Below are 19,964 nucleotides of genomic sequence, written 5' to 3'. Positions count from 1 at the left end.
CCGTGTGCCCATATTCTAACGCAGTGTAGATAGCTATACCAAGTGGAAGTGAAACGCATCATGTTAGCATGCTGCCAATAGCTATGTCTAGCCCAATTGTCAGGGTTACCAGCTGTCCCACATTGTGAGGGATAGTACACAGCTGGGCAGTTGTGTCCATACCAAAACCATGATAAATGTAAATATCGAGTGACCGTATGACATAATTATATCCCACATTGCATGTAATAGTCACATACAATAGGTATGTCCGTATGTAACATACCACATGTGACAAGAAATAGAATAAGCAAGAAAACGAAACAGAAGGAGCATATAAACTGCTACAACAATAAGCTAACATGTAGGCAGAAAACAAAAGTATTATCCGTAGTACTGACCGTGGGTATGTGTTGTCCTGTAAAATCAGATTTGTGTCCGGAATATATCCCGTCCTGGACATATGAAAAGGTGGCACCCTACCTATGGTCAGAGCAGTTGGCCAAAATCCGCCCATATGCGGTCCAAGCCGTACTTGTCAGGATGTGTCACAGTTGAACGGGTATTACCCGGGTGTACCAACCATGTCATGAAAGTTAAGTATGGGCATGTGCCTATGTGCGTGATGTACAGCATGTGGAAGGTGAAACATGCCAGGGTAGTCCACACAACCATACAGGTACCTGACATATGTAGTGTATGCAATGTGTTCTCTTGACGGTGTCATGGGCCATCAACCAAAGAAGTGATGGATGGAGTGTCAGGAATATATGAGTGGGGGGTGTAGTTAATGGTATAATCCAGAAAGGCGAGACTGTGTTGGATGCAGAATAGGTGAACTGGAGGTGTATGAGGGAGCAGCAGGTGAATCAGAAAGAAACACAAAGAACAAGTGTACACATCTGCAATACAACCTGACAGGCCATACTGTAGAACACAATAACACAAACATATGAATATTAAAATGTGTGATACACATGTACAGAAACGTCACCGGCACATACCCACATAATGGTCTGGATGGAACTGGCCCATCCAAATGCAACACACCTGGATGCATGATTGAATACCCATCATCCCCTCCACAGCACACAACCCGCCCCCATACCTGAACGTCCACCAAATCCAGCCATACTCAGCCTACTAGCTTGGCGCAGCCATATCTACACATGGTGACCATTACTCATAGGTAGTAGGCAGTGTCACCCTAGGCAGTGTCAGGATTGCAAACTATGTATCCCTTGCATGTAAAACCCTAACACATTTTCGTAAATCCAAAAGAATGGACAGAATTGGTCTTGTTCAATTTTTGGATATCCCTCAAGGGATAAGTAACCTGTGTAAAAATCAGACTGGGTATCACAACACGATGTCCAGTCCTGTAGACATCTGGACACAAGTTGAATGTGCAGTAGTGGTACACGAGACTGTTCAGCCCTAGACATTCATGCAGAACCTAGTATCCAGTGATGCAAGTCTCCCCACATGAATAATCGAGAGAATATATTGTACACATTTGCATAGTGGTACTTGGCAATAGGGTGATTAAGGTGCTGACGTAAACAGGGTACCTTCTGACCCACTGTGTGAGGGACAGTCACTGTTTGGGTAGGTGTGTCTTGACCAAGAATGATACAATGGCAAATGTCCTGTGATTGTAGGAAATAACTATGTACCATACTTCATGTAACAGTTGCCTAAAGCAGTCATGTCTGGATATAAAATACGTAATTTGTACAAGAAACAGAATAAGCAACAAAAGTGCTAAAGGAATAGGCTCTCAGCTAGGAAAATATTGAATGTTCTAAACCCTGCACTGACCATGGGTATGTGTTGGCCTAAACAATCTGGTGTCTCCAGAATATATCCCATCCTATACATATGAAAATGTGGTAACCCTACCAATGGTCAGAGCATTCGCATAACTGGCCAGCCTCTTAATCACTCACAAAGCCAGTGACCGTTGGAGGAAAGGTGTTGAATGAGAATGACTAATGACAAGAATTAAGAGTAATAGATGCATTTAACTGCAGAAAATAAATAGTAATACATATGTCTCCGAATCGGTCAACATGTTCCAAGTTAATAGTACTAATATTGTAGAAGTGTCCATGATTGTCCCTGATTTGTCATTGCCTTGTCCCTGGCACTGTTGAAATTAGTCCCCGAGTATCACAGAGGTCTGTACACATATGTACACCAACCAACTGTCACATTTGTTGACAGGACTATTGCATACCTGTAGTGAATTCATAAGTGATGTCCAAAATAATATTCATTGTATATATATGAATGAATGAAATAGTCAAATGTGAAGGGAAACACCAGTGGAAACCCCCCCCCCCTGTATCATGTAGTGGAACCAACCCCCGCCCAATATTATGTAGTGCCGACCTAATAATGTGGTCAGAGGTGCCCAAACCCGTGCGTCTGTAAACACAGGTAGAATGTTAAAATCAGGACCAACTCTGTCCATGTGCTACGTCTGACATTTGAACAGGTACAGGGCAGTTCCAATCACCAGTCGGACAAGCATAAACCCGGATGGGCACATGAACACCCTGACAATCAAACACATCTATGTGCCAGGACTATAAGTGTTGGAGTTCTGAATATCCTTAGAGTGAGTAAACATGCAGTATGGGTCTAGAGCAGTAGGGAATAGGGAATATCGCAAGTGTAGTGCTGCAGTTTTCCCAGCAGGAGAATGGATGCCTGCTGTGTAAGTGAAGCGGTGAGGCGTATGTTAGGGTACCTATGAACCATGGGTATAAATATAAAGGAGGCCGAACACCAATAGTGTAGTGGTTAGAGTATCCGCCTAACGTAAAGGCATTCCTGGTTCAAGTATGACTATAGCACATATCAATTTTTTGTGTAATGAATGCCTCTGTGCTGTAAAGCCAACATTTAAACATGTAAAGGTGAACACGTGTTTCACATGGGGCCGTTAACCAGATTCCATCAATCAAAGGGGTACTGTCATAAGGAATAAGGCACATGTAAGCACAAAGAAGTGGCAGTAAACATATGTAACTCACAATAAGGAGATGCAAGTGCGCCTAAGCAGCTTTTAGCATAGCAAATGTATGTTGTTTTGTACAGATGTAACTTGTATATATTTATATATATATATATATATATATAGATATATATATATATATATATATATATATATATAGATAGATGTGTGTATAGATAAATATCCCCAGACATAAAACAAATATGCAATTTTATATATATATATATATATATATATATATATATATATATATATATATATAAAGAATGAACGCCGAAAGACGAAAGCATACATAAGGGTTGTGAAGGGAATCTAGAGCCACTAAAGTATTACAAAGTGCTTGCAGCGTATGTCAGATAAAGCTGCACAAGAGTGATTAGAGCACCGCTATTCACACCAGAGGCAGGATTATACCAGTGCCCATAATATTGTTGAAGTGCTACGTCAACATTATACACAGACAGAATGTAGTTCATGTTGTGACCACCTACACTTGTAAACCGCAAATTGTTCGTAATCCATAACACCAGGAAAGGCACGTATGTGCAATTATAAATGGAGGGAGACCCTGTGAATACACAAGGCAGTACAAAATGTGTGTAGGGCCCCAACGTTCTGGAGAGGGCAATGTGTAAAGGTGTGTCATGGCTGCGATATCAGGTGGATAATGGCTGTTACGCATGGAAATTCAACACAGGTGGGCTGGAGAAACTATGGCTATGCGATTATGGACACAGGAGTGCCAGGGTTGGTTGCGCCGGTTGCAATGGAGTGGCCCGTGTAGGTCAGCTAGTACGTAGGTGCGATTCCCAGCTAGAGTGGAGACATGCGTGAATGGGCGTACCTTCATTGGAGGTTGTGCATCAGGGCTGGCATCTCGGCACGTAAAACCTATCTGCCAACCATTAGCAGACTGGAGTTCTGCTGTGGCAAACCCAAACCGGGAAAAGCCAAAAGACACAACTACATGCAGACATCAATATGCTGACGTACATTCTCTGTAACACAAGCACTCCATTTATTAACATAAATAATATGAATGTGCACAGAAACAAATACAGTAGCAGGAATAATAGGCTGTGCAGATGGGAAATAGGTCAAATGACACTGTATCACATCACACTTATCAGCGGTACTCCAGACATGAAAAAAGTGCGACATCTGTCCGCTGTATAATGTGCTGTATACTGATTACAAGTTAACCGGAGTGAAGTGTCGGTGTCATAATGACTAAGGCAATAGTATGCTGTTGAAGCAGAGATAAAACCCAATACGCATAGGTAAGTGGGTATGTCCGGGAAATGTACTGGTTAACGGAGACACAGATGTATATATAGATATATATATATATATATATATATATATATATATATATATATATATATATATATATATATATATATATATATATATATATATATATATATATATATATATATATATATACACATATATCTACATTTTTATACACACACACACACACACACACACACACATATATATATATATATATATATATATATATATATATAGACACAAAAAAAAGATATATATATATATATATATATATATATATATATATATATATATATATATATATATATACACATACACAAATAAATATATATAAATACATATATATATATATATATATATATATATATATATATATATATATATATATATATATATATATATATATATATATATATATACACATACAGCAGTTATTGATATATACACATACACACAACACAAATATATATGTCATTGTAGATATACACATGTACATAACTAGGTTACTTTACAGCAATTACAGGTAACATATGTTCAGACCGGGCATATATTACTGGGAGGTCCAATAAACAAATGTTTACCTCCCAGCTAGGCCGGTCAGACATATAGACAGCCAATAAAGATAAATACACTGCTGCTGTCCAAAACACCGGCAGGAAAGTACCAGTGGGAGAGATCTGCAAGGTCTACACTTTAAACATGGATAACGGGGTCCCTTGCGGGACACCAAAAATTCACTCTACATGTGAACCCCTGGTTATCGATGTGAGCAGGATGTAGGTGTACATGGAACAGTAGGTTGTGCAAGTGTAATAACACATGGGTTGACAAAACGTACGACATGTGTCCCGAGATGGGGAGAGTGGGCAATGTGTAGGGGTGTGCTCATAGCCCAGCTGCGCTCACAGTAGGTATTTGTCATGAGTGCTGTAGAGGGGTTCCAGGTAGGTGAATCATGGGTATGCAATAATGGGCTTAAGTGTGCAGGTGCTGGTTGGCAGAGATGTAGTAGACCCGCCCAGTGGAAGTCATTAATATTCCTATGTGGCCATAGCAGACACCTATACCTCCCAAACCTGAAAAGCACATCTACTGGATAGTCTGTAATCCATTGGGGGAACACATAGGGACTATATCAGTGCAGTGTACCCGATTATCTTGGATGTCCATATTTATGAATCAGAATGTAACAAAGTCCAACTAAACACTTCCAGAACTAGTGATATTAGGTGGACAGATGGCGGAATACAGGTAATGACTGATGACAACATGTATGAGTCATAAACAGCATGTTCCTCGACAAATGTGAATGAATACATATGCCCTGTGACTGTCAATATGCCTGGTTAATAGAACCAATCATCTAAATGTGTCCCTCAGGGTGTTATGCAGTGTCCCTAATACAGAGTTCATTCTTCCCCATTGGTATGTGAGGTCTGCTAGTGACAGAAAGTGCATATTTCGCTGACCACCTTAGTAGATGATAGCATAATAGATTTGGATTACCACCTGTTTGCCTTTGTGAAGGACACATCACTCTGGGCAGTTGTGTCCTGCAAAATGAATGTTATGGCACATGGCCTGTGAGTTCGGGCAAGGAGGTCATATATTGTGTGTAGTGTTGTCATAAAATGATTTTGTTGTATCAGAAACAGCTACATGTTATAGGAAACAGTATTAGCAACTATAATGCTACAAGAATAACCTTAAGGTGTGCAAACCGGTGAAGTAGTCAGTTTACTACTGGCTGTGGGTATGTGTTGCCTTACCAAATATGATAGCTCTACATATAGGTCCTATAGGGCTGCCACCATTCCGAATGGCCAAAGTGGGACCTGCTCTGTAGAAATGTCAGACGTACCAGGGCAGAACATACCTACAGCCATGCATAGTACAAAAATATACATATTAGCACAAATGAAAGCTTAGTCTAGCAGCAGTCAAGTTGCTTATGCTACTGCATATAACATATCGACGTGTCATGTATACATGCAACTATTACAGACACATAGAATATAAGAATGTCCTCTAATCAGGACAGGTGTAATGGCTAGAGTATTATCACATGACACATATGCCTAAGGAGGCACTGTCCCATGCAAAGTGGGAAAGGCGTTACTCCTACAGTCTCCCGTTATCCAATCTAAAAGGTGGAAAACCTACATTAGGTATGCGGTAGCATGACCCGACAGAGAGCTGCGCCAACCAAATAACATTCACATGTCTGCATTGCAGAGTATCGGTTCCCATGTATCTGCCAGATGGGAGCAGATTGTATGAGGAACACGCATATAATAAGATTATGTCACTGGACAGGCCACCGAGTCCGTACAGTCGAATGCCTGCCGTCACCTAATGGTTAGACATACCCGATACTGTAATCATGTAGTCTGATGTAATACGCATCACAAGGTATCGGGCACACCCAGCGTGAGTGACAAATGTAAGCACAAATGTTGGTGAGCGAGCGGGTGTAAGCGTGTTTGTCTACCAGTATGCCAGTAGTGCACTGTTTAAGAAATGTGGAGTCTAAACGAGTATAAGGAGCTGTAACCAAAGGGCAGCAGTGCTTAACATCATGCAAACCCACAAACAACCGCTCCCACCTGCTGGAATGTGCCTTACCCACTCCGTATCCAAAGGCGTTGTTCTGTCCGCAAACAAAGAACCATCATTTGTACGTGTTGGTAGCAATACCCTGCACACACAGCTCATGTGAATTACCAATACACCATGGCATATGTACAGACAATAGACCACACACATACCGTGCAGCACAGTCATCCAACAGTATAGCAATGTGCTGGCAGATATGTCCGGACCACTGGCGTTTGCAGACCAGGCCATCCTGTGTTTCAGTATGTGATCATGCCCAGTATGACTGTTATGCATGTTGTCGACTGACATTACCGTCATACCGTCATGTGTTTGAGCATGCCAAGTATGGTCAACTGGATCACATGTGTCACATGTCCAGATAGTCAGTACAGTGGTGCCGACCCCTGCGTTCTACACCAACAGGTGGCATGCTGTGTCTGCAGGGTAGCTAATGGTCATGTGGCATTGACAGTTGCTACATTTCTGCACAGTGTGGAGGGACATCCAACCGCATCCACAGTCCTACACAGCACCGGGGCTGGCGCACATGACTCTCACATCTGTATGTTGGAAGTGGGGCACAGCTGACAGTTGTACACATGTGCCACTACTGTACTGGTATGCCAGGTACTCCATTTCAGTGTGTGGACCTATCTAAATTGCTGGTTGGAGGCATACCAGTGTACGTCAGATCCTAGCTTTAATTACCAGCATAGTGGTGTTGGACGTCCTAGCCTTCGCAACCTACATCCAACTGCCTGGCCTGCTGTAGTCTATGTCTGTCTGTGGGGGTTGGGGTCATTCATTGGGCATATCCAGAGGCCATTGTATATCATTTGTCTGTATTTGTCTACACCTGTCCAGCTGTATGGAACTTGTGTGGGGTGTATGGACACACATGATGTTCAGCCCATAACCTGCAGTAGGTTAGGACACCCTGTGTACTACTGGCTACTATTGTGATCCTGGTATGTGCTACAGATGTCATGGTGCAACTATGGACGTGTACTGTCTGCTGCCCTAACAGTCAGCCACCATATTCCCTTGTATGCTCACATCCATACCATAGCAACGGATAAATACACATTCTAATACAACTGCCAATTGTTAGGTCGATTGACTTACCTTAGGGGTTTTCCGGTCCTGAGGACGGTGCTGGAGGGCTGCCTATGTCGGATGCACACAGTGCACTTCCCATACATGTCTGAGTACAGGTAGTGTCATGTTTGGCATCCATTGTACTGTGTGAGAGTCAGAGAGGGTGAAATCCCTGGGTACCTACTGTGTCAGTGCATATGCCTTGTGTTGCCTCTTTGCCAAGGGCAGGTCATACTGTGCACGGCCCTATCGCCTACTGGGCCCAGCTCAGGTAGTTCCTCCTCCAAGTCACACTGTGTGTGTACAGGCCTTGGCATTGGTGGTGGGCCATGTGGCCCTGCCCCATGCTGTTCCTGCTGCAGCTGTTACTGCAGGATCAGATTGTGTAGCATAGCAAATACCATAACAATTTGTGTGCATGTAGCTAGGGAATATTGCAGGGCTCCACCGGATGTGTCCAGATACCAGAACCGTGACCTGAGCATCCCAAACACATGCTCAGTTATATGTCTTGCCTGTGCATCTGCCTCATTAAGTTGTGATTGTTCAGCTGTGTATGCATTGCAGATGGGTGTCATCAGCCACGACTCCAGTGGTTACCCAGCATCCCCTACTAGGAGACTGTAGGGGATGTCCATATTGGCAAAGGTGTGGTACAGCTGCATCAGACGCCATATATCGGAATCGTCATAGCTTCCAGGGCAGACAGCACACACATTCAGTTTAATGCCCTGGCTATCGCATATGGCCTAGCTGTTGGAGGGTATGCCCCTGCAGTTAATGTAGGCCCTACCCTGCTCACCGGGTGGTGCTTTGATGCGTACGTGCATGCAAGCGATAGCACCCAGTATCCCAGTGTAGTCAGCCATGTGGTGGAAGAGATGCAGATTGCTGGTCTACAAATCACGTGTGTTGAGGACATGTACGTGCTCACTAGCACATGTTGACATGGCGTCTGTGAACTGGTGCAATACTCTGGATGCAGATGCCTGTGAGATCCCCATGATATCCCCAGTTGTGCTTTGGGAGGTACCTGTGGCTAGCATACCTAGCCCAACACATACCATGGTATCCACTGTGATAGGTTTCCCTCAGCCTGTTCGATGTGTCAGGTGTGGCTGGCACAGGTCAACAAGCCGCTGTAGGAGTACTCTGTCCACCTCATAGCGCTCCAGTATCCCCAGCTCATGTAGCCCCTGGTAAGTCACCCTGGGTCTGTAAAGTCTTATGTCACACCACTAAGGGTTGTTCAGCAGCATACACATCCTCACCACCCTCAGCCTCCTGCACATGTTGGTCTATGTTGCCTGCTGCAGCCCTTCTCATTTGGTTGGACTGTGTTGTGAAATGTCCCCACATGTATATACCGATGATGTAGAGTGTGGACAAAACCTGTGTGTATGGTGCTTGCTCACATTACTGTAGTGTTCTGGTGCAGGCTGGCCATGTAATCTGTTGATTGCGCTGATCATCACCTGCTTGTGCAGCCTGTTCACTTTGACTACCCCACTACTGCTTTTGTCCCTCCCAGTGTCACCAGGCAGGTATAGACACACCCCTAGCTTAGGCGTGCTAAGGCAGGAGCAATCCTGAGGCACAGGTCTCCAATGTACGTGCAGTATGCCTGACCCCCCTCCCATGCTTTCATCTATATTTGAGTCCTGCACCCAGCTATCTACACGCATACACTCCTGGGATCTGCATCACACCCTGGGGATAAACGGGATTCACTATTGTCAACCTCATGTGCGTAGTATAGTCTTCTAATGCATAGTTATATGACCCATACCAACCTTCCAAATTAATAACCACTGCTTACTGTCGCTCAGATCTGTACACGACTGGTTAAGGGTGCCTTACTATCACCGCATTCAATGTTACTTGGTCTTCCCAGCAACAAAATAACTGGTGTCTACACGACTCGAACCCAGGACCCTGCACAGCACAGATAATGTGCTTTACCACTACGCCATGGCAGATATACATACATCCAAGGTGATCACATACAGATCACCCAGCATAAACATTCAATAGTGCTAATGTCCACATACATATATGTATATACATATATGTATATATCTATGTCTATCTATCTATAACTACATATATCATATATATTATATATATACATATATATATATATATATATATATATATATATATATATACATACATACATAGAAGCCAAAAACAATAGTTCAGAACCAAGAAATGGAAAATCTAGGCGGTTGAACAGAAGCCAAAAATGCAGTTCGTAGTTTTCAATCCTTTAATTCATGAAGTAGTGTAAGAAGCCACAATCAAAACACAGTTACACAAGCGCTTTCGCTCGGATGTTCCGAGCTTTATCAAGTAACTTGATAAAGCTCGGAACACCCGAGCGAAAGCACTTGTGTAACTGTGTTTTGATTGTGGTTTCTTACACTACTTCATGAGTTAAAGGATTGAAAACTACGAACTGCATTTTTGGCTTCTGTTCAACCGCCTGGATTTTCCATACATACATACATACATACACACACATATACATATACACACAAATATGTAGATATTGCATTTATGTCACAACAGCGGATCACATGACACCAAAGCATTAGACAAGATTGAAAAGGAAGCTACATGTGCCACCTGCATTATGTAGTGGTGTTACTATCAAGGCAAGTGTGTTTCATTGCGTCACTCGGGTCAGACTGTATTAAGGGTAAGAGTAGGGCTGCTGACATTTACTCACCAGACCTATTGGCAAATGTATGTGTTAACAACCCAGTGTATTGGCCGATTATGCGATCTGTGGACAATATATAGGAAAACAACAAGGCACACTCAACACATTCTGAAGATAGCCACCCACAGATACCAAGACATAGGGTATGACTGCCAAACACACACACCTGTTATGCCTAGGAATCAAGCACCTACCTGTTTATTCTATCACACTACAGCATTATGCAGTAACAGAACGTGCTACCGAGATTACTGGATCATAGCACTCCCAGAGGTATACTTCTAGGTGGGTGACATCATCAGCAAAGGCAAAGACACAGATAGGGAGTGTACGGAGAGTGAGCTGTCTAAAAACATTACTCTGTCCCCAGGCAGCTGGAAACACGCACACACACGGCAGGGCTGGGATTAGAACATTGACCTGACTACCTTATCACACTATAGCATTACACAGTTACAGAACACGCTACCGAGATTAATGGATCACAGCACTCTCAGAGGCATACTTCTAGGTGGGTGACATCATCAGCAAAGGCAAAGACACAGATAGGGAGTGTACGGAGAGTGAGATGTCTAAAAATATTACTCTGTCCCCAGGCAGCTGGAAACACACACACACACACACACACACACACACACACACACACACACACACACACACACACACACACACAGCATGGCTGGGATTAGAACATAGACCTGACTACTTTATCACACTACAGCATTATGGAGTTACAGAACGTGCTACCGAAATTACTGGATCACAGCACTCCCAGAGGTATACTTCTAGGTGGGTGACATCATCAGCAAAGGCAAAGACTCAGATAGGGAGTGTACGGAGAGTGAGCTGTCTAAAAACATTACTCTGTCCCCAGGCAGTTGGAAACACACACACACACCCCCGGCAAGGCTGGGATTAGAATATAGACCTGACTACCTTATCACACTACAGCATTAAGCAGTTACAGAATGCACTACCAAGATTACTGGATCACAGTACTCCCAGAGGCATACTTCTAGGTGGGTGACATTATCAGCCAAGGCAAAGACACCAATAGGGATTGTATGGAGTGTGATCAGTCTAAAAGCATATTAGTGTCCCAAGGCAGATGGAGATGAACACACGGCAGTGGTGTGAGCAGGACAACTGGCTATCTGCGGAGCACTATTACAACACTACATAGATATGAGATGAGCCACAGACAGTACACCTTTCAATATGACCTTCTAGGAATGCAGACATTGACATGGACGCTGCCAGTTATGGTGTACATACCTGTGAACCAGTGTGTTAAATTTAGGAATCCATCCTGAAGTGGGGTATGGCCATCTGATGCTTAGATGTCCACTATCGCTATACAGGATAACAATGGTCATGCCCATACACAGAGGCACACAACTGACACAAGGTGTGACTGAGCATGCTCACACACGTAGTAGCACACGTCAGTCTGGAATGCACTATGTGTCCATCTACACAACGGCATACTGGGCATGCTCACACACTTAGTAGTGAACGGCTGTCTTGTATGCACACAGATTCTAAACAGGGAAGAGCACAGTGTGTCGATAGTCATCATTGTTAGCATGAACGCTGTACAACATATGTCTGACACCGGTCTTCTACACAACATCTGCTGCTGTCCATCACCTTAGCTGTACCAATCTAAACCTGGCACACCAATACCACCCGTGGTGTTGTCCTGGCAGGAGTGGGTACTTCGCACATGTAGTACCATACATAGATGAAGAACCTGAGACCAGGTAAACACCCTGACACCTACAGGACAACTGCATTGTATGTGTATGTTAAATTGTGCTAGATGTGTAGCGTTCGTAATCATAGCTGCCAATCTAAATCCAACAATGGGGAATACTGACATATGTGCAGTGAGAAACACCTGGCATAAGGCTCAGTTGTGCACAATAGCACTACCACTGTATACCTCAGATACAGACATGTGGGCCATAAGACCATTACGGACTGCTCCAGGTGTTAGTGTCCCCATGTATATGAAGGCTACTCACATGTACTGACCAGGACACTCTCTTAGCCATCACAGATGTGTCAGGTGTAGATCACAGTGGTAAATGCCGCACTGTAGTAGGTAGCCCTCACACATCACAGTGTCCTTGGACCAGCAACACACATCCATACATTAGTACAACACCATGTTACTCATGATCAGTGGACTGTACCTAGCTCTACAGCAACTGTGCAGACTACACATGTACTGACAGGGTTCCATCATGTGTTATGCAATGCACTGATACCACTATTCATAACCAGGTTGGCTGTACACATAACAGGGGCCCTGGGTCTTATACAGCTGTAACAGATAACTGTTGCTGTACACCAGGCAATATATCCATGTTTGGATGTGACATACATGTAACCACCATGGATATGTACATGCCCCCCCCCACACACACACACATACACAAAACACATATGTACATAGCATAGCTAATGCTGTCCTTCGTGCAGACATGTGGCTACAGCGATTACACGCATGCACATGGAAGGTAGGTCCATGGCTGCTCAATGCTAACAGTACATATGGTAGCAACGTTGACTGAGTTAACATTCCCTCTGTACTGGTTATCCATGACAACTATCATGGCATACAACAGTCCATGTGTCATGTATGTCACACATGTTCACCAATTGCAATGCATACAAACATGGCTACATGACAGGAATGTAGGACCTATACACATGTACATGTAGTGGTGTGCATTCAGCTACCATGCATGAGCAGTTGCTGATGTTTGCAGTTTATCTGTGTCCGACTACAACGTGCAGTTGCAATGCAGTCCCATCACTGACACCTGTATATGGTGAAATACTGACAATATGGTAAGATGTACATCAGATATGGATGGATGTGTGTACATAAAGTGGAGCGCCACCTTTGCAGATGGATGTTCCCTGAACACAGCTCACAGGTGTGTCACAAGCCATCCTACCATAACATGTGCAAACAGTAAGCTATGTTTCCGGTAATTGCAGGTGAAGATATACAACCTACACAGTAGTCAGGGTGTCACTGACTGTAAAGCAGTTGACACCTGTAACACTTAAGTCCTCCCGTGTGCCCATAGCAGCACACTTGCTGAAGGTAGCGTCAGTACACATTGTAATGTGGTCAATACTGCTGCATGTCTGTCAGACGTATCAGAAGATAGCAGGTGTTTGTTTCACAGTACTGCCATGTGTGTTTGCTTGTGTGACCATATATGCCATGTATGGTGGGGAATACATCCCAATTGTTACACACCCTTGTACAGTGTTGTAGAGATCTGTACATACTGCAGTGTAGACAACAAGACATAGGCGGGGTGGTGTGTGTATCACACACGTTAGCTATCTGTATGTGCATGACATGTGTGGATTCCAGTGTGTATATGTGTATGTATGCATGGCTGTCTGGTGCATGGAGTGAGGATGTATGCTACCATTGAGAACAGAGAGGGCCCCTAACCTCTCAAGGTGATGCAATTTACTACCCTGTTGATGCCATCAGTCTTACGCATTACTGACTACCTGTAACATGTTCATTCTCTGTGTCGCGTCATGTGGGTGCACAGTACTGTAATGGTGATTACCACATAGGCAGGGGTCCTCACCTCAACACTATCACATGTGTGTTACAGTGTTGTTGACCCCGTGAGTGTGGGCATGTTACTGTGTGTGTCTGAGTATGTCTGTGTGTGTTCACATCCTGTAATGTGACAGTGTTTTACTTCTACATAGTGAGTCCTCATGCTATCAACTGGCCCCTACCCTTGACATCAGCTAGACTGCTGTGTAAACCCCCCGCACCATGTAGCTGTACCTGTGATGTCACCTGGTATGGCTGTCCCTTCTCTAGCCACTATAGCCTAATACACAGCTCACATGCTCCTGGATCAGTAGGTGTGTAGAGATCTATGGAATGTCAGTCTTTATAACAGTGAGGTTGAGGCTACGTATAGCATGCTGGTATTGCCATCCATGCCTGTGAATACACCACATTTACACATGTGAAACTGGAAACACTGGTACTTAATGGCACATGCAATTAGACCTTAGGGAGGGAAGCAGGGCATCATTACCAACATGCTGTTACTGTTGTTGCCAAGACACATACTGTGAACATAAAACAATTCATTCTAACTGCAAACACTGTTACATAATGGCACATGCAATTAGACCTTCAGGAGGCATGCAGGGCATCATTACCAACATGCTGTGACTGTTGTTACCAAGACACATACTGTGAACATGAAACAACACAGTCTAATCCTGTACTACATGGTATGTCTGCTGCGTGCCAATGGTACACAACAATTGTAATATACACCTATCTCACTATTCTGTTCACCCTGTGCATCAGACCATATGAGTAGGTTCCTGCACCGATGGTGTGGATGACAGGGAAGCGGCACAGGCATCATCATATGCACAGGGTGATAATGTTTGCCAGGGGCCTAGACTGCACCAGTGGATGACATCATGTGTGTGTGTTAGGGCCTGTGATCTACTTAGACATGTGTGGTTATTGTGCATGTGGGTGTTGGTACCCTACAGATGTTACTGGTGTGCGAGTGTATGCGTGCACACAGTTCTGCTATGAATCTGGCCTACACAGGGGTATTGTTGACAGCTCCAGATTGTACAGACGAGGATGTACATCTCACTGTGTCCAGCCACGGCCACGTGACCTGTGCCTGCCAGGGGTTGCACGGGCACTACCAGACAGAGGTACAGAATGGGTACTGTCCGATGACACATGTCCACTGGAACCGTGTCCCCGCTGGACAGTCCAGGGCCACGTCCATGTGGCCTGCTGTGTCCTGGTGTGGACAGTGCAGCACCAGCTGCACTGCTGCTGCTTCCAGCACTGTGGGAGCAGGCATGTGAGGTAGCTCATTTGCGTAGACCTGCACCAAGTGGTGTAGCTGGCCTACGTCCACATGGCCTATACCTCACTCTTACCAGATGTTCCAGCACAGACAGCTCATGTTCACGGATTGCCATGCCACGGTCAAGGATTCCAACCATGTCACCCAATCATCTGTCCAAAACATCAGCAATCTGCTGTCGAGCATTTGCCAATGCCTGGATGTTTTCATTTAAAGAACGGATAGCAGCCCTCTGAAGCCTCTGCCCTTCTCTCTTCTGCCATTCAGCACGTGCCTGTGCCACCATTACAGTCTGAAACATGTGTCTGGTGACACCAGCTGCTGCGCTTTGTAGTGCAGGTGCATGTCGGCCAGGGGTCCTCCTACGAGCAGCACTGGCCATATGCGTGTGTGGCACATCTGCGGTCATTTCACTGACACAATGGTGTGACGACACACCTTCCATAGCCACCACACGTTTATGTTCCAAGCTAACACATGGTAACTGTCCTTCCTCTATGGTCACTGATGATGTGGTATGTGTTGGCATGAGAACTGTGTGTGGGGTAGAGGGGGATATAGGTGGGATGGCAACCAAAGGCACAGATTCAGCCACTAACAACCCTGCCTGTATCTCAAGCATATGTTAATCACGGCTAGAGTCTGTGGGGGCACTAACATCAGATGGACCACAGCAGGGAAACGCACCTACATCACCTGTGAAGGCAAACAAAGATTCTACATTACAAGAGAGACACAGACACACACACATACACACACACACACACACACACACACACACACACACACACACATACACACACACACACACACACACACACACAGAAACACACACACACACACACACACACACACACACACACACACACACACACACACAGACAAATACAGACACACACAGACACAGACACACAGACACACACAGACACACACAGACACACAGACACACACACACACAGACACAGACACACCCACACAGACACACACACACAGGCACACACACACACAGACACACAGACACGCGCACGCACACACACACACACACACACACACACACACACACACACACACACACACACACACACACACACACACACACACACACACAGACACACACAGACAACCATGCATGTGATATGACAGAAGGCCATGCATGTGATATGACAGAAGGCATGCAGCATGCATGTGATACAGCAAACGGCATGCAGCATGCATGTGATACAGCAGACGGCATGCAGCTCAGGCATTAACAGTGTTAGATTACATCCCTAGGTTGCACACAACAGCAAGCATGTGTCATAGCAGAAGCCATGCATTTCACACAATCATGGTAGTAAGCATGCATCCCTGTGATACACCATGTCGACCAGCACAGGTTAACAGTACACATAGCTGATGTGAGGCATATGTCCTTGACATTAACATGTAGTATGACATGTACTCTGCTGATGTGTGCAGTGACATGAATGACCTGAGACGTACCTCCCTGGACTACATGAAAAGAGACATAGAGGAGCTCTCTGAGCATGTAGCCCAGGCTGGTATGACCCTGACCTTGAGTAGCATCTTACCCTCACCAAGAATGATGCCACAATATGAAGACAAGATGATCAATTTCAACAATTGGCTTAAGTATTGGTGTCATTCAAAGGGGATCCAATGCCTGTCAGCTTGGGATGATATGCACGACAAGCCACGATGCTTTGCTAGGGACAGCTTGCACCTGTCACCCCTGGGCTTTGGATATTGGCAAAGGCTCTTGCTACCCCCATAGTGCCTTTTTAGGCAAGGCTCAAAAGACAAACCCACCTCCATAGGTATCACAAGGGATAAGAAACTAAGAGTAATGCTACTCAACACTAGAAGTCTAAACCTCAAGATGCACGCACTCGAAACTCTCCTTAGCATGGAGAACATCGATATCTGTGCAGTAACAGAAACCTGGTTCAGGACTCCTGAGAGCACCCCAGCACTACCAGGTTATACCTCATACCATGCTTTTCGGCCCCAAAACTTGGACCGAACCACAAAGGAGGGGGAGTATCGATATTCATCAAAGATACCCACACCTCTAGGTTGGTGGCAAAGCACAAAGCATCAGAGACTATCCATGTGCAACTAACAGTGGGTAAAACTGCCTTCCAGTTTATAGCCTGCTAAAGACCACCCTCCCAAACCCAGGAACCCCACTCGGCCTTCCTGAGAACACTGGAAAATATGAAGGTCTCTCCGAACACCATTATATTGGGCGACTTCAACTACCCAAACATAGATTGGGAGCATTACTCTAGCTCCAACACCCTTGCCCAAAGGTTCCTAGAATTCATAAACTCAAATGCTATGGAACAACTTGTTACCACTCCCACAAGAGGGGAAAACATACTGGACCTGATCATCACCAACATGGGGAATCTATGCTCCAGACCAGAAGTGTATCCTCACTGGTAAGATCAGACCATAAACTGATCTCACTGGATATTCACATCCCGGCCCCACCCACTGCCCAGAAAACCACAGTGAAAAACTTCTCTAAAGCAAATTTCACACTCCTCAAAACCGAGGTGGAATCCTTCAAAGCCCCCGGGCCTGTGGAAAATATGGCCCAGACCGCAGAATCCTTTATAAATGCATTCTATGAACACCTTCAGGAATGCATGGATCATGCAATCCCAAATAAAACCAAGACCCAATCCTCCAAAGGCAGACGACCTGTCTGGTGGACCCCAGCCATAAACAAAGTATACAATAGAAGGAGGAAGCTACTACATGATAGAGCAAAATCCCAAAAAGGGAAGGCATCTCTGATCAGTATTAGCAAAAAACTAAGGGCACTCATAAAATTGTCAAAGGCCAGCTTCGAGAGAAAAATTGCACAGGACACTAAAGATAATCACAAGGCTTTCTTTAGTTATGTTAGAAACCTGGGTGGGAATTCCCAGATATGCTCAGAATTAGTCCAAAATGACAAAAACTACACTGATCCCACAGACATTGCCAACATCCTAGCTGACAGGTTCAGCACAAACTTCTCCCCCCCTCCCCACCAAAAGGGCAAATATCTAGCCCAGCAGAGTGCTGCCCCCCCCCCCCGACATCTCAGATGCTCAGGTGGGAGCCGCCCTCTCCAAAGCAAAAAACACAGCATCAATGAGACCAGACGGTGTCCCAGGCTGTGTCCTACATGAACTCCAAGAAGAGCTAAACCCAAACATAAAACTACTGTTCATTCTCAGCCTTACTACAGGATATGTACCTAAAGAGTGGCGTACAGCAACAGTGGTCCCTCTCCACAAAGGTGGTGCCTCAACGGACCCTGGAAACTATCGCCCCATAAGCCTGACTAGCTTGGTCTGCAAAGCTATGGAAAGGATCATCATGGACCTCATAAATAAAGATATTGGGGACCTACAGACACTGGATCCTACCGAGTTTGGCTTTGTTAAGGGCAGATCCTGCCTCTTAAACCTGGTTGACTTCTTTGAAACAGTCACCAAGGCCATTGACGAAGGGAATGTGGTCCACACAGCCTATCTGGACCTCACAAAAGCCTTCGATACAATACCCCACTCAGGCATTATAGATAAGCTCACCAGCTTAAATATAAACCCCTATGTCACTAGATGGGTTGCAAACTGGCTCAAGGACAACGCACATGGTTAGAATTGCTGGAGCCATGTCAGACTCCAAACCAGTTACAAGTGGCGTCCCACAAGGCTCAATCCTGGGACCTCTCTTGTTTGGTATATATTTCTCGGAGGTGCAGGCCAACACGGAAGGACTGTGGCTGACCAAGTTCGCAGATGACTGCAAACTGGGCGCCATAATCGACTCTCCAGCCGACACAAGCATCCTCCAAAAGGGCCTCATAGAAACAGACAACTGGTGCCAGAGCCATGGCCTCAAGCTAAACGCCAAAAAGTGTATAGTCATCCCCTTTGGCAAAAACAAAGTGCCCACAAATTACCACATAGGTGGTAATCCATTAAGTACAGAAGAAGTCATTAGGGACCTGGGGACCCAAGTTGATAGCAATCTCTCATTTGACAATCACGCGGCCAAAGTGGTTAGAAAAACATTTTATATAGCCCACCAAATCATGAAGGGATTCACATCTAGATTAGGGAGGTCATTGTGCCTCTTTACTCATCCCTCATCAGGCCCATAATCGTGTACAATGCCCCTTTTGGGTTGTACCTTACCAAACACCTGCAGCAACTGGAAAGACCCCAAAAGTACCTCACCAAGAGGATCAAAGGGCTCAAACAGATGCCATATGCTGCCCGGTTAAAGAAACTCCAGCTCTACTCAGTGGCATACCGCCTGCTCAGAGGTGACCTGT

The sequence above is a fragment of the Protopterus annectens genome, chromosome 6.part0 (assembly GCF_019279795.1).
Source record: "Protopterus annectens isolate FY-2018-M chromosome 6.part0, PAN1.0, whole genome shotgun sequence".
NCBI lineage: Eukaryota > Metazoa > Chordata > Ceratodontiformes > Protopteridae > Protopterus > Protopterus annectens.
The sequence above is the reverse complement of the archived record's forward strand: the minus strand, read 5'-3'. Positions refer to the sequence as shown.